At 37.6% G+C, this 13,250-nt stretch overlaps 1 protein-coding gene across 5 annotated transcripts in view; it reads right to left on the bottom strand.

Moving 5' to 3' along the window:
• The window catches only part of LOC133648369 (protocadherin-11 X-linked-like), a 760,657-nt gene extending 756,329 nt beyond the window's left edge, over positions 1-4,328 (bottom strand). For all 5 annotated transcript variants that reach the window (XM_062044393.1, XM_062044394.1, XM_062044392.1 and 2 more), the window contains exon 1: positions 3,916-4,328. The gene's annotated coding sequence lies outside the window, so the exon portion shown is untranslated. The remainder of the gene's footprint in view (positions 1-3,915) is intronic.
• Between the last annotated feature and the right edge of the window lie 8,922 nt (positions 4,329-13,250).

Genomic DNA, 13,250 nt, shown 5'->3' with positions numbered 1-13,250 from the left:
CAATAAAAAATATTGAAGTAATCATTGTAATATCGACTATAAAAGTGATTGTATTTGGTCTCATAACAGTGGATCTCAGGTGTAGACCCCACCCAAGGTGTTTGTTTACATTGTGACGCCGGTGAGCGACGGTGTGCAGTGAAGCATGTTTAACTATTCCTCGTCCTGCAGGGATGATACTTGTAAGAAACTTACTTTGTCACCATGGAGGCCAGGGTTAGTGATTAAGAAGAAGCTACAACACTGCCGACTGCGGATGGACGTTAGCCGCTACCTAGCCGAGCCATGTCTTAAAGCACCTCTTCCTGAGGGCGTTTAAGTGTTATAACTTCACCTTTATCATTAGTTTTTAAGCCAAAATGTGTCCGTTCTCCCTTTTGCTGTCTACACATTGTGTCTGCTTGTAAGTACTCTGATTTTGCACTGCCAAACATGCTCCTTTGCAATGTCACGACGTGACAACAATGCGCAATCATGCCTGTAAAAAAATATATACTGTATATGGTGAACCGGTACCTTTCAAACAGACTATAGTATCGTTTTTGATTCATTAGTACCGCGATACTGATTGCTTTTTCATTATTGAAATATTTCTTAGTACGGTATACTGGTATACATCTTTTTCCATTTTTGAAAAAGCTCCAGTGAGCCACTGGGGCAGTGCTAAAGGGCCGCAGACCGCCGCCTTGGAGGGAACGTTGTTTATAGGTCAAACACAAAGTTGGAATTTCTCGACAGAGGACATGTATCTGAATTGAATATTACTTCACTCTAACCAGTATAACTCCTGGAAATGATTGGCTTAAAACTGCCAAAAAAATGTACAGATTACAATATTTGCAAGCTGGGTAACATTTGCTGTGGTCTGGAACAACATGGTAACGTTTGCTGTGGTCTGGAACAACATGGTAATGATTGCTGTGGTCTGGAACAACATGGCACACAATCATAAACGCAACCAATATTACATACAGATAATGTGTCATTAGACACGCAAATATAAATAAAATACACAGAGGACATAAGTAAAGGAAATTAAATGAACTCAAATATACCTGCAAAACGAGGCATAATGATGCAATATGTACACACAGCCAGCCTAAATAGCATGTTAGCATGGATTATTAGCACGCCACACAAGTCAATAACATCCACAAAGCTCACCTTTGTGCATTCACGCACAGCATAAAATGTTTGGTGGACAAAAGGAGACAAAGAAGCAGTGGCATGAAAGACGTCTTTTTGTGGCAGCGACAGAGAAAGTTGTACACGTAAGACAACTACAGTGAGTTCAAGGACCGCTAAAATTAGTAGGACTAAAAATGGCGCTGGCCAAATACGGTCACCAGTAAAGCATTAACACAAACATATTAAACAATGGGCTTTCTAACAATTAGGAAGGTTTGTGTTACGTTTGTCCTCCTACAGAAATATTAAAACAATATATTTCCCCACCCATCTTTTTCCATTTTTGAAAAAGCTCCAGGGAGCCACTGGGGCGGTGCTAAAGGGCCGCAGACCCCCGCCTAGGAGTTAACGTTGTTTATAGGTCAAACACAAAGTTGGAATTTCTCAACAGAGAACATGTAGCTGAATTGAATATTACTTCACTCTAACCAGAATCAACAAATGCTTTGAACACCCATCAGATCACACTCCCAAGGTATCCCTAAAGATTAAGTTTCAGGTCCTTTCTTTCCTGTCATTGATGTCAGTTCCAAAGTTTTTGCCATTTAGCTCCCCTTTTTTCAAAACCCCCATCTACCGCCACCATAAGCCTTGGTGAAATACAATCTTGGCTTCTAATTTTTTTTTTACCATCAATGGTCCCCAAATCCCCACTAGATCCACTTTTCTCTTTCTACGGATGGCTTCACAGTTACCATGTCCTCTCACCCAGATCCCGACCACAATTATAAACTCTACGTGGTCGCTGACGCTATTGGCTTGAATACCGTCTGGCATGAGGAAGTAACTCGTCGAAAAAAACGAGTTACGATTGCCAATAACTGCTACCAAGGCGAGCGAACGGTCGCTAACGGCTGAACTTCAGAGACATTGACCGCTAATGGAATGGGCAGAAAAAGGCCTCCAATCGCCTCGAGAGATGGAAGACGTGGAATAGGGCCAGGAAACAGACACTCTACAGGAGATAACTAGGATGTTGAATTGTAACACAGTGGTAAAAATGCCCCTGTGCCAACTGTTTTGCAATGTGTTGCTTACATTAAATTCTAAGTTAAAGATTATTTGAAAAAAAAAAAAAAAAAGTTTCTCAGTTCAAACATTAAAATATCTTGTCTTTTCAGTCTATTCAATTGAATATAAGTTGAAAATTATTTGCAAATCATTATATTCTGTTTTTATTCACGCAAGGTGCCAATTTAACTGGTTTTGGGTTTTGTAGATAAACAACTTCACAAAACTTTGGGCTGGAAGAAAAGGTGGACGTTTGAAAGAGGCAAAATGCTTAACAAAAAAAAAAGCTCAAATTATATCGCAGAACAAAAGACAAACAATGTGACTATGACTGGGCTTCTTCACATGACATGCAAAGCCCATATGAGTGAATAGCTAATTGGTTATATTAGCCTATTATCAAAATTACTATGTGTCACAGGCTGACGCAAATCTTCGTTGACAGAAATGTTGAAATATAAATATTTATTCTACACATTTTTACAACAGTGGAAAACATTAGTAAAACTTCTCAGAGGTTGAGATAACTCCTGAAAATGACTGTCTTACAATGGCCAAAGGTATAGATGCGCGTGTCCAAGTGAAAGGAAACGGCAGGCTGTCTTCTTCTAATGTATTTATTACAATCTTTGCAGGCTGGGTAACGTTTGCTGTGGTCTGGAACAACATGGCACACAAACAACTATTAGAAATGCAGCCAGTATTGCATACGGATAATGTGTCATGAAACATGAAAAAAGAAACTAAATACACAGAGGACGTAAGTAGATGAAATTAAATATACCTACAAACGAGGCACAATGATGCAATATGTACATACAGCTAGCCTAAATAGCATGTTAGCATCAATAAACTTGCAGTCTTGCAATGACCAAATATGCCTGATTAGCACTCCATAACTAGTCAATAACATCAATAAAGCTCACCTTTGTGCATTCACACACTGTATACAACGTTTGGTGGACACAATTAGATAAAGAAGGAGTGGCTTGAAACACGTCTTTCTGTGGCAGCGTCGGAGAATGTTATACACGTAAACAAACTGTTGAGTCACGGTCAACACAACGGTGAGTTCAAGGGCCGCTGAAATTAGTAGGACAAAACGGCGCTGGCCAAATACTCTCATCGGTGAAGCATAAACACAAACCTATTAAACAGTGGGCTGTCTAACAACTAGGAAGGTTTGTGTCACGTTTGTCCTCCTAAAGAAACCATATTACAACAAAAAGCATATTTTTCACCCCATTTCCATACATTTTCGAAAAAGCTCCATGGAGCCACCAGGGCGCCGCTAAAGAGCCGCATGAGGCCCGAGAGCCGCGGGTTGCTGACCCCCGTCTTAAAGCCTCAGTTAAGAACTTTTAGTTTTGGTTGGTTTTGGCGGCCCCAGTGGACCAAAGCGGTAGTGTTTTGCCAGAAGAAGAAGATATTTCCCATGATGACTAGCACATATAACGTCACACTGTCATGATGTAATATTGGCACAAATATTAGGACTCTAATGGCTACGCTGATGTTAAATAGCAGACGCTATCAAGAAATGATCTTTGTTGACAAACATGACTCTACTACTAAGAATGTTTAGGGGCGGATGCCGGTCTGAAGCAAAGAAAGTAGTGCAACTATCATGCTCGTGGCTTAATATTGCTACCATGCAAATTTTCGATAGCTAACATTACCATTATAATTTTCATTTGAGCATGGAAAGTCACTTACCAGTCCAGCAGGAACAGAACCAGGGCAGTATCGGTCCAAAATTCCTCGTCTTTGAACTCACACCAGCGAATGAAAGCCGGGGCAATGTTGATCCTGACTGTCCTTTTATCCGGGTAATCTCCTTTTTTAAATTTTTAGTCTCCTCAGCCAAAACTTTTCCTTTCTTTGGTTGTTTTGGAGCTTTGGCTATGATAGTAATAGTTGTGCTACGCCGTGGTCGCGTGGTGTTGCGCAGGTCGTTTCCCCAAAATGCTAAATGACATCCGGAAGTAGTATGCAGGTAAGAAAAATTAATAATTCTAATACATCAATCAGGCAAAAACATAAAAACAAAACAAGCGTGTCGATAGCACAGGAAGCTAAGGTAAAACTAAAGGAAAAGCTAAGCAAAGGAACAGGAACAAGAAGCCAACGTTGCATGTAGCAAACAAAACAGCCAGACTGAATGTGGCGAGAGGCAGGAACAAATAGCTCTCTGATTAGTGACCGGGAGCAGGTGAGCGTCCCAAACACTAATCAGAGTCAGGTGAACCTAATCGGCACCCATGGCAACAAGGTACACAAAACTGGTGTGCTGAAACAGAACTAAGTGAATCCTAAACTTAATGAAAACATGAACAAAGTTGTTGCTTTAAAGTCGGCAAACTGTCCAGCTGAATGTTTTGTGGAAAAGATGTGTAAGAATTGCAGAGTTATTCCCACATTGAGATGGAAAAACAACAACTCTTCACGTTTGCACATCTCCAGTAAATATAGAGCTGAACATGTGCGGCTCAGCTCAAATGAAGACAAAGTGACAGCAGGGGGTGTTCCTTTACTGGTTAGGTGTCTCATTTAATCTCAGAAGCGTCAGTTTTAGTTCCGTCATCACTGTGACCGTACATAGATCATTCATGCTCAAAGCCATAATATGACTTAGGTAGAAATGTCAGAAATAGTGTCTTTAAAATGAAAATGAACGTGTTCCAAAAATGTCTAACTTACATGGATTCTTAAGCTACAACATTGCATTAAAAACATAATTTCTACCATTGGGAAAACAAAAAATGACAACATTTTATATTACCGTATTTTCCGGACCATAGGGCGCACCGGATTATAAAGCGCACTGACAATGAATGGTCTATTTTTTATCTTTTTTCACATATAAGGCGCACCGGATTATAAGGCGCATTAAGGGGGTCATATTACTATTATTTTTTTCTAAATGTAAAACACTTCTTTGTGGTCTACATAACATGTAATGGTGGTTCTTTGGTCAAAATGTTGCATCGATGACGTTTTACAGATCATCTTCAAGCCGCTTTCTGACAGTCGCTTCAGGATGCACCGTTTTGCGGGCGGTCTTATTTACGTGGCTCACCTTCGGCAGCGTCTTCTCCCCGTCATTTTTGTTGTAGCGTTGTAGCGTGCAAGGACGGGTGTGGAAGAAGTGTCAAAAGATGGCGCTAACTGTTTTAAAGACATTCAGACTTTACTTAAATCAATAACGGAGCAGCATCTCCTCATCCGGAAACAACAACAAGGCCCGTGAAAAACCGTCTGATCGAAACTCTCCAATAACTGAAATTCCTTGGGTGAATAAGGTAAACTCACCACACCGGTGTGTTTTAGCGCTTTCATGGCGCCAATTTTACACTACTTTATATTAGAAATGGCAACAGTGGAGGTTGAATGTACCATAACAAGAAGATAGAGAAAAAGAAGAAGCTTATCGACTACCGCACTACACGGACTACAAACGCTCGCAATTTTTCAGGATTTATGCAGATCCCAAATACAGATCAGCAGGTACCAGAAGGTGAGGAAAGTTGCTTTTGCATTATATAAAACGCCAGATAATATGTCTTTCCTCATACACACACCATAATAATACTCGTATGTTGAAGCACAGTACAATCCATCAAGCGGTGCGGCTTCATAGCTTACCAAAGTCGTACTAAAACATGTTGATAGATTTTTGAGTGCCGTGTGTAAAGTTCTATATTTCCAATAGAACATATAAAATGTTGGTGTTGTTTACTTGAGTCATATTGCCATCAAAGTGCAGTCTACACATATCTCTTATGTTTGACTGCCATCTACTGCTCACACCTATCATTACACCATGTAACAAATAAAATAGCTTCGAGGTCGGTAAGCAAAACCAGAATTATTCCTTACATGAGGCGCACCGTCGAGTTTTGAAAAAAACAAATGATTTAAGTGCACCTTATAGTCCGGAAAATACAGGATTTATATATGTATGTTGCACATATTGTTAAGAAAAAAACTGCTTTATTCCCCTTTCATGTGTGGCATCATACAGCAGGTTTGTTTTTAGTGTATAGAGGTGAGCGATACAAATTAATATTGTATATTGAGACATTACATATGATACTTTATGTCTTCAAAACTTAGTGTTCTATTTATGCAATAAACCTTCTGGGAACAATACAATGTCCGACCTTCAGACTCCTTTCAACCTCAAATTAAATGAAAATATATCAGACGGTTTAGCATCGGAATCCATAGCAAATAGGATTTTACTTTCAAAGTTGATGATATAATGTCAACAAATATTAGGTCATTCTGTGAAAGATGAGGTTTATTACCTTCTTAAAGCCATTAAAAGGTTTTCTCGCCAATAATGCCCCATTAGTTAGTTGTTTTCTTTACCTGAAGACCTTGAAAGAAGGGTAATCCAGTTTGCAGATTAATTGAACAAATCAATGGGATGCTTAATGGAAGTGAACATTCCTCGCAGATAACTAGTGCTTTTGATAACTGTCTTAAAGATGAATGCCGTGGCAACAGCAAACAATAACATACAACTGTTATTTCATAAACTGTACAGTAATGTTTCCTTTAAAAAAATTACACATATGAGGCTATTTCGGAATGAGTCGCTGGAGTTCCCTAATGATACATTCATCAGCCACAGGTGCAGCTGCAGATTTTTGCAAAGGCAGAATTTCTGATGCATGTTTTGTGAAAGATCTCATTGGAAGGGGAGTGCAACTTACAAAGTACATTTTTGAGGAGCGCGGGGTTGAATGTGATTTGGATGTCAAAGCATCATCTAAGGCAAGGGTCCCAAATAAAACAAACAAAACCAAAAAAAATAAAAAATAAAAAATAAAATAAATATATATATATATATATATATATATATATATATATATATATATATATATATATATATTTTTTTTTTTGTGACGATTAAAAACAAAATTAAAAAAAATTAAATAAAAAAATTATATATATATATATATATATATATATATATATATATATATATATATATATATATATATATATATATATATATATTTTTTTTTTTTGTGATGATTAAAAAAAAAATAAATAAATACAATTTAAAAAAAAAAAAAATAAATAAAAAAAAAAAAAAAAAAAAAAAAATATATATATATATATATATATATATATATATATATATATATATATATATATATATATATATATATATATATATATATATATATATATATATATATATATATATAAATATATATACATGTATTTATTAATTTTTTTTTTTTGGGTAGGGGAACAAAAACATTTCTGATGCATGATCTCATTGGAATTGATCGATTGATCGAATCACAGTTCAAGATGGCGCTGGTGTGTCTGGCTCGCCGCTTGTCTATGATCACTATTGTCTGTTGTGTGGTTAGTTTGACATGTGTTTCGAGGACCATCGACTCACTTCTAGTGTATGAAAGCCAGGAGTTGTTAAGGATTGGGGAGTCGGTACAGTCATGTGAACTTTACAATACAAGAGACTCAGATTAATTTTTCCCTGCTGACCTACCCGAGTGCTTCCGTCGGGTAAACGCGCCGCTGCCCCGGAAGCGGAAACGCCGAGGAGTACGATCTGGCCGACTGCTAAAGGTGAAAGTTTGGTTGGCACTGTATCCTGACGCGGTGAGGTCCTCTGCACTTTCCTGGGAGTACAGCGACTGTTTTGTTCGCTATTCGTCACGACGAGCGCTTTGACTGGTCGGGTCTTGATTGTTGCCAATCATCGGACAGCGGGAGGATCCCTGCACGCTGCGCCCTCTTCGCTCATCTCACCCGGGCTCTGGTGGCGTGTCCCTGGCTAATCTTCGGCCGCTGAGCTGGGGACCGCACGTGGCTACAACAACGTCTACGAGGTGTGCACTTGTGAATGCGAGATCCGTGATGAACAAGACTTTCGTTCTCCAGGACTTTTTCTCATCACGCTTTTTGGATATACTGTTCTTGACAGAAACCTGGATCGGCACCGGTGAGTCTGCTGCTTTTTCAGAGCTATTGCCTCCAGACTGTACCTTCATTAACACGCCGAGAACAAGCGGTCGTGGCGGGGGTTTAGCTACTGTTTTAAAGGAAAGCGTTCATCACAAGGTGATCGTGGAGTGGTCTTTTCCCTCCTTTGAACTGAGCTGTTTCGAGCTGCGACAGACTGATCCAGTATTTTGTGCTGTAACCTACAGACCGCCAAAGCACAAAAAGACTTTATCAAGGACTTTTCGGACTTCATTGCTTTTAGTCTGGTGCGCTACGAAAATATTTTAATCGTCGGGGATTTTAATATGCACGTTTGTTGTCCTTCTAAACCAGGGGTCACCAACCTTTTTGAAACCAAGAGCTACTTGTTGGGTACTGATTATTGCGAAGGGCTACCAGTTTGATACACACTTAAATAAATTGCCAGAAATCTGTCTTTGAACTTAATGTTTCTGTACATTGTCCCTTCAAATAAAGACTAAACTAAACTAGAAATAGACAATTTGCTCAATGTACCTTTAACTCTGTTTATATTAATAATTAATGATATTTACACTTAATTGAACGGTTTAAATGAGGAGAAAACACAAAAAAAATGACAATTACTTTTGAAACATAGTTTATCTTCAATTTCGACTCTTTAAAATTCAAAATTCAACCGAAAAAAAGAAGAGAAAAACTAGCTAATTCGAATCTTTTTTTTAAAAATAAATAAATAAAATTTATGGAACATCATTAGTAATTTTTCCTGATTAAGATTAATTTTAGAATTTTGATGACATGTTTTAAATAGGTTAAAATCCAATCTACACTTTTTTAGAATATATAACAAATTGGACCAAGATATATTTCTAACAAAGACAAATCATTATTTCTTCTAGATTTTCCAGAACACAAATGTTAAAAGAAATTCAAAAGACTTTGAAATAAGATTTAAATGTGATTCTACAGATTTTCTAGATTTGCCAGAATTTTTTTTTGGAATTTTAATCATAATAAGTTTGAAGAAATATTTCACAAATATTCTTCGTCGAAAAAACAGAAGCTAAAATGAAGAATTAAATAAAAATGTATTTATTATTCTTTACAATAAAAACAATACATTTACCTGAACATTGATTTAAATTGTCAGGAAAGAAGAGGAAGGAATTTAAAAGGTAAAAAGCTATATGTGTTTAAAAATCCTAAAATCATTTTTAAGGTTGTATTTTTTCTCTATAATTGTCTTTCTGAAAGTTATAAGAAGCAAAGTAAAAACAAATAATTAATTTATTTAAACAAGTGAAGACCAAGTCTTTAAAATATTTTCTTGGATTTTCAAATTCTATTTGAGTTTTGTCTCTCTTAGAAGTAAAAATGTCGGGCAAAGCGAGACCAGCTTACTAGTAAATAAATCAAATTTAAAAAATAGAGGCAGCTCACTGGTAAGTGCTGCTATTTGAGCTATTTTTAGAACAGGCCAGCGGGCTACTCATCTGGTCCTTACGGGCTACCTGGTGCCCGCGGGCACCGCGTTGGTGACCCCTGTTCTAAACCCATGGCCGGAAGGTTTTTGGACTTGATCGAAGGTTTTAATTTGGCTCAGCATGTTACTGGCCCAACACATGTACACGGACACACTCTAGACCTTGTACTGTCTTATGGTTTTAATGTTGACAATGTCGTTGTTGGTGATGCTGTGTTTTCCGATCACAGTCCTGTTATGTTCAATTTAAGTTTGGACCCTGATGTAAAACCGCCTGCCGTGCGTCATAGGCGTGTTATTGGGTCTTTTCTCCTTTGTTCACTGTGTCCATGCAGAGTATATCACACTCTGCAGACACTGAACAATTGATGTGCTCTTTATTTCCATGTGTTCTGAGATTCTGGACAGTATAGCGCCTCTCAGAGCTACACGTCCAAAGTCAAAACAGGAGCCTTGGCTCAATAACACCACGCGCACAGCTCGGCGTGAGTGGGCAAGGGCGGAACGTAAGTGGAAAGGGGATCACTTGGAGGTCTCTTATCAAATTTTAAAAGAAAGCTGTAGGAATTATCAAAGTGTGGTTAAAGCTGAGAAAACAAAATATCTGTCAGACTTGATTTCAAATAGTGTCAGCAAGCCACGTGTTCTTTTTAAATCTATAAATTCTGTTCTTAATCCGAACCCAGCCACTTCACTGGCTGGGTTTTGACGTCAATGCGACGGCAAAGCTTGGTTAGCCCAGAATTTTTTAATAATCAATGAGGGAAAAACGGAAATTTTAGTTTTTGGTCCGGCCCTCACTGACTTGGAACCATTGCAAAATGTTGTGCGTCCCAATGTCACCAGCCTTGGCGTTACTATAGACAGCGATTTTAAACTTGACAAACAAGTCAATGGCGTTTTAAAATAGTGTTTTTATCATCTGCGTCTTTTAGTGAAGGTAAAACTGTTTTTATCTTTTAACCTTTTTGAACAAGTCGTGCATGCTTTTATTTCAAGTCGCCTGGACTACTGCAATGCACTTTATGCTGGCATTAGCCAAAAAGCTCTCTCCCGGTTGCACTTAGTCCAGAACGCGGCAGCACAACTTTTAACAGGGGCCAGGAAACGCCAGCATATAACCCCAATTCTTCAGAGTTTGCACTGGCTCCCTGTTCATCTTAGAATATATTTTAAAACATTGCTGTTTGTTTTTTAAAGCTTTACATGGACTGGCACCTCAGTATATCTCGGACCTCATCCAAATTTACAATCCTGTGTGCACTCTGAGGTCCGAGAGCCAGCTCCAGCTTGTGGTGCCCAAGACCAGACTTAAAACCAGGGGAGATAGGGCCTTCTCTGTTGTCGGCCCTAAGCTCTGGAACACTCTGCCCCTCAATGTTCGAACTGCTCCCACAGTGGAGTGTTTTAATTCTCGTCTTAAGACCCACTTTTATTCTCTGGCTTTTAACACTACGTGAGTTGTGTCGTCCTCTGTTGCCCTCTGTGTTTTTAAAATTTTGATTTCTATTATAACTGATGTAAAGTATCAAACAACAGAATAATAAGTTATTACCGGTATTCCATTTGACCAGAAGTTTAGATAGAACATGTTAAAAGAGAAAGTAAGCAGATATTAAAAGTAAATTAACAAGTAGATTAATAATTAATTTTTTACCATTTGTCCTTAATAATTTGGACAAAATGATAATGATAATGATACATGCCACAATATGTTACTACATACGTCAGCAGACTAATTAGGAGCCTTTGTTTGCTTACTTACTGATAAAAAAAAAATTGTCTCGTATGTTCACTATTTAATTTAAGGAAAAAATTGCAATAAGAAACGTGTTTATTGCACTGTAAGATTTGTTGTTAAAATAAAGACAACAATGGCATTTTTGTGGTCCCCTTTATTTAGAAAAGTGTCGACAAGTATTGGAAAGTATCGAAATACATGTTGGTACCGGTATATATATATATATATATATATATATATATATATATATATATATATATATATATATATATATATATATATATATATATATATACTGTATATATATATATATATATGTATATATATATGTATGTGTGGAAAAAAAATCACAAGACTATTTCATCTCTACAGGCCTGTTTCATGAGGGGTTTTCCTCAATCCTGAGGATTGAGGAAAACCCCTCATGAAACAGGCCTGTAGAGATGAAATAGTCTTGTGATTTTTTTTCCACACATACATATTACGCTCTACCACGGTATCGAGCACTATTTTTTGGATAATCTAATTAAGACATATATATATATATATATATATATATATATATATATATATATATATATATATATATATATATATATATATATATATATATATATATATATATATATATATATAACATTCAATGTGTTGCTTATCCTAAATGGTGTTGGATTCCATCAGAGTGAGCGAGTGGACCTCCCAGACATTTTTCCTATCGCTGGCACAAAGAGTCAGACACTAACAACACCTGCAGGCAATTTTCGAGTCCCCAATTAAGCCAATGAGCAAGTGGTAGCGAGCGGAGGTGTGTGGGAGGTGACAGTAAATATTGGAATCCAACATGATGGTAGAGCAAGCACTAAGATTAGCAGTAATACTTTCCTACTGTACATGATTACAGTGATCTGATAATTGAGATGCTGTATGACCAGTGTGATTTTTACTTTATCCTGTAAGTATATTGGATGCCCTGATCCAATATATCGCTGGCTGCAAAACGAGTTTACCTTCGGGCATACCTTGCAGGTGTTCTGGCGAGACATGCACCCCCTGTATCTTGAGGTTTTGTATGACTCCAACTCTTTCATGTGAGTACAATTGTTACTCTAAATAGTTATCGTTTTTTTGTGTTTTGTCATTTAAATACACATGCTCCACACAATGGACAACTTAACAATAATATGTACGATTTATTAGGTTATGGATTCATGTGAGGGTGTCGAAAATGATTGCTGCAAGTCCTGTAGGAAGGACGAATAAATGTTCTTATTTGTAGTCTGACACATGTCTGACAAGCGTTTCTGGGTGTTGTTGATAAATAGCTTTGGCTTTGCATAGTAAAGTTTTAACTTTCACTTACAGATGTAGCGACAAACTGTAGTTACTGACGGTGGTTTTCTGAGCCCATGTGGTAATATCCTTTACACACTGATGTCACTTTTTAATGCAGTACCGCCTGAGGGCTCGAAGGTCTCGGGCATTCAATGTTTATTACGCTTATGTGCAGTGATTTCTCCAGATTCTCTGAACCTTTTGATGATATTACGGACCGTAGATGGTGAAATCCCTAAATGACTTGCGATAGCTGGTTGAGAAATGTTGTTCTTAAACTGTTGGACAATTTGCTCACGCATTTGTTCACAAAGTGGTGACCCTCACACCCTATCGTTGTTTGCGAATGACTGAGCATTTCATGGAAGCTGCTTTTATACCCAATACCTGTTCCCAATTAGCCTGTTGACCTGTTGGATGTTCCAAATATGTGTTTGATGAGCATTCCTCACATTTCTCAGTCTTGTTTTTCCACTTGTGCCAGCTTTTTTGAAACATGTTGCAGGCATCAAATTCCAAATTAGT

Source organism: Entelurus aequoreus, linkage group LG04 (assembly GCF_033978785.1).
Source record: "Entelurus aequoreus isolate RoL-2023_Sb linkage group LG04, RoL_Eaeq_v1.1, whole genome shotgun sequence".
NCBI lineage: Eukaryota > Metazoa > Chordata > Actinopteri > Syngnathiformes > Syngnathidae > Entelurus > Entelurus aequoreus.
This window is presented reverse-complemented; position numbering and strand designations above follow the sequence as displayed.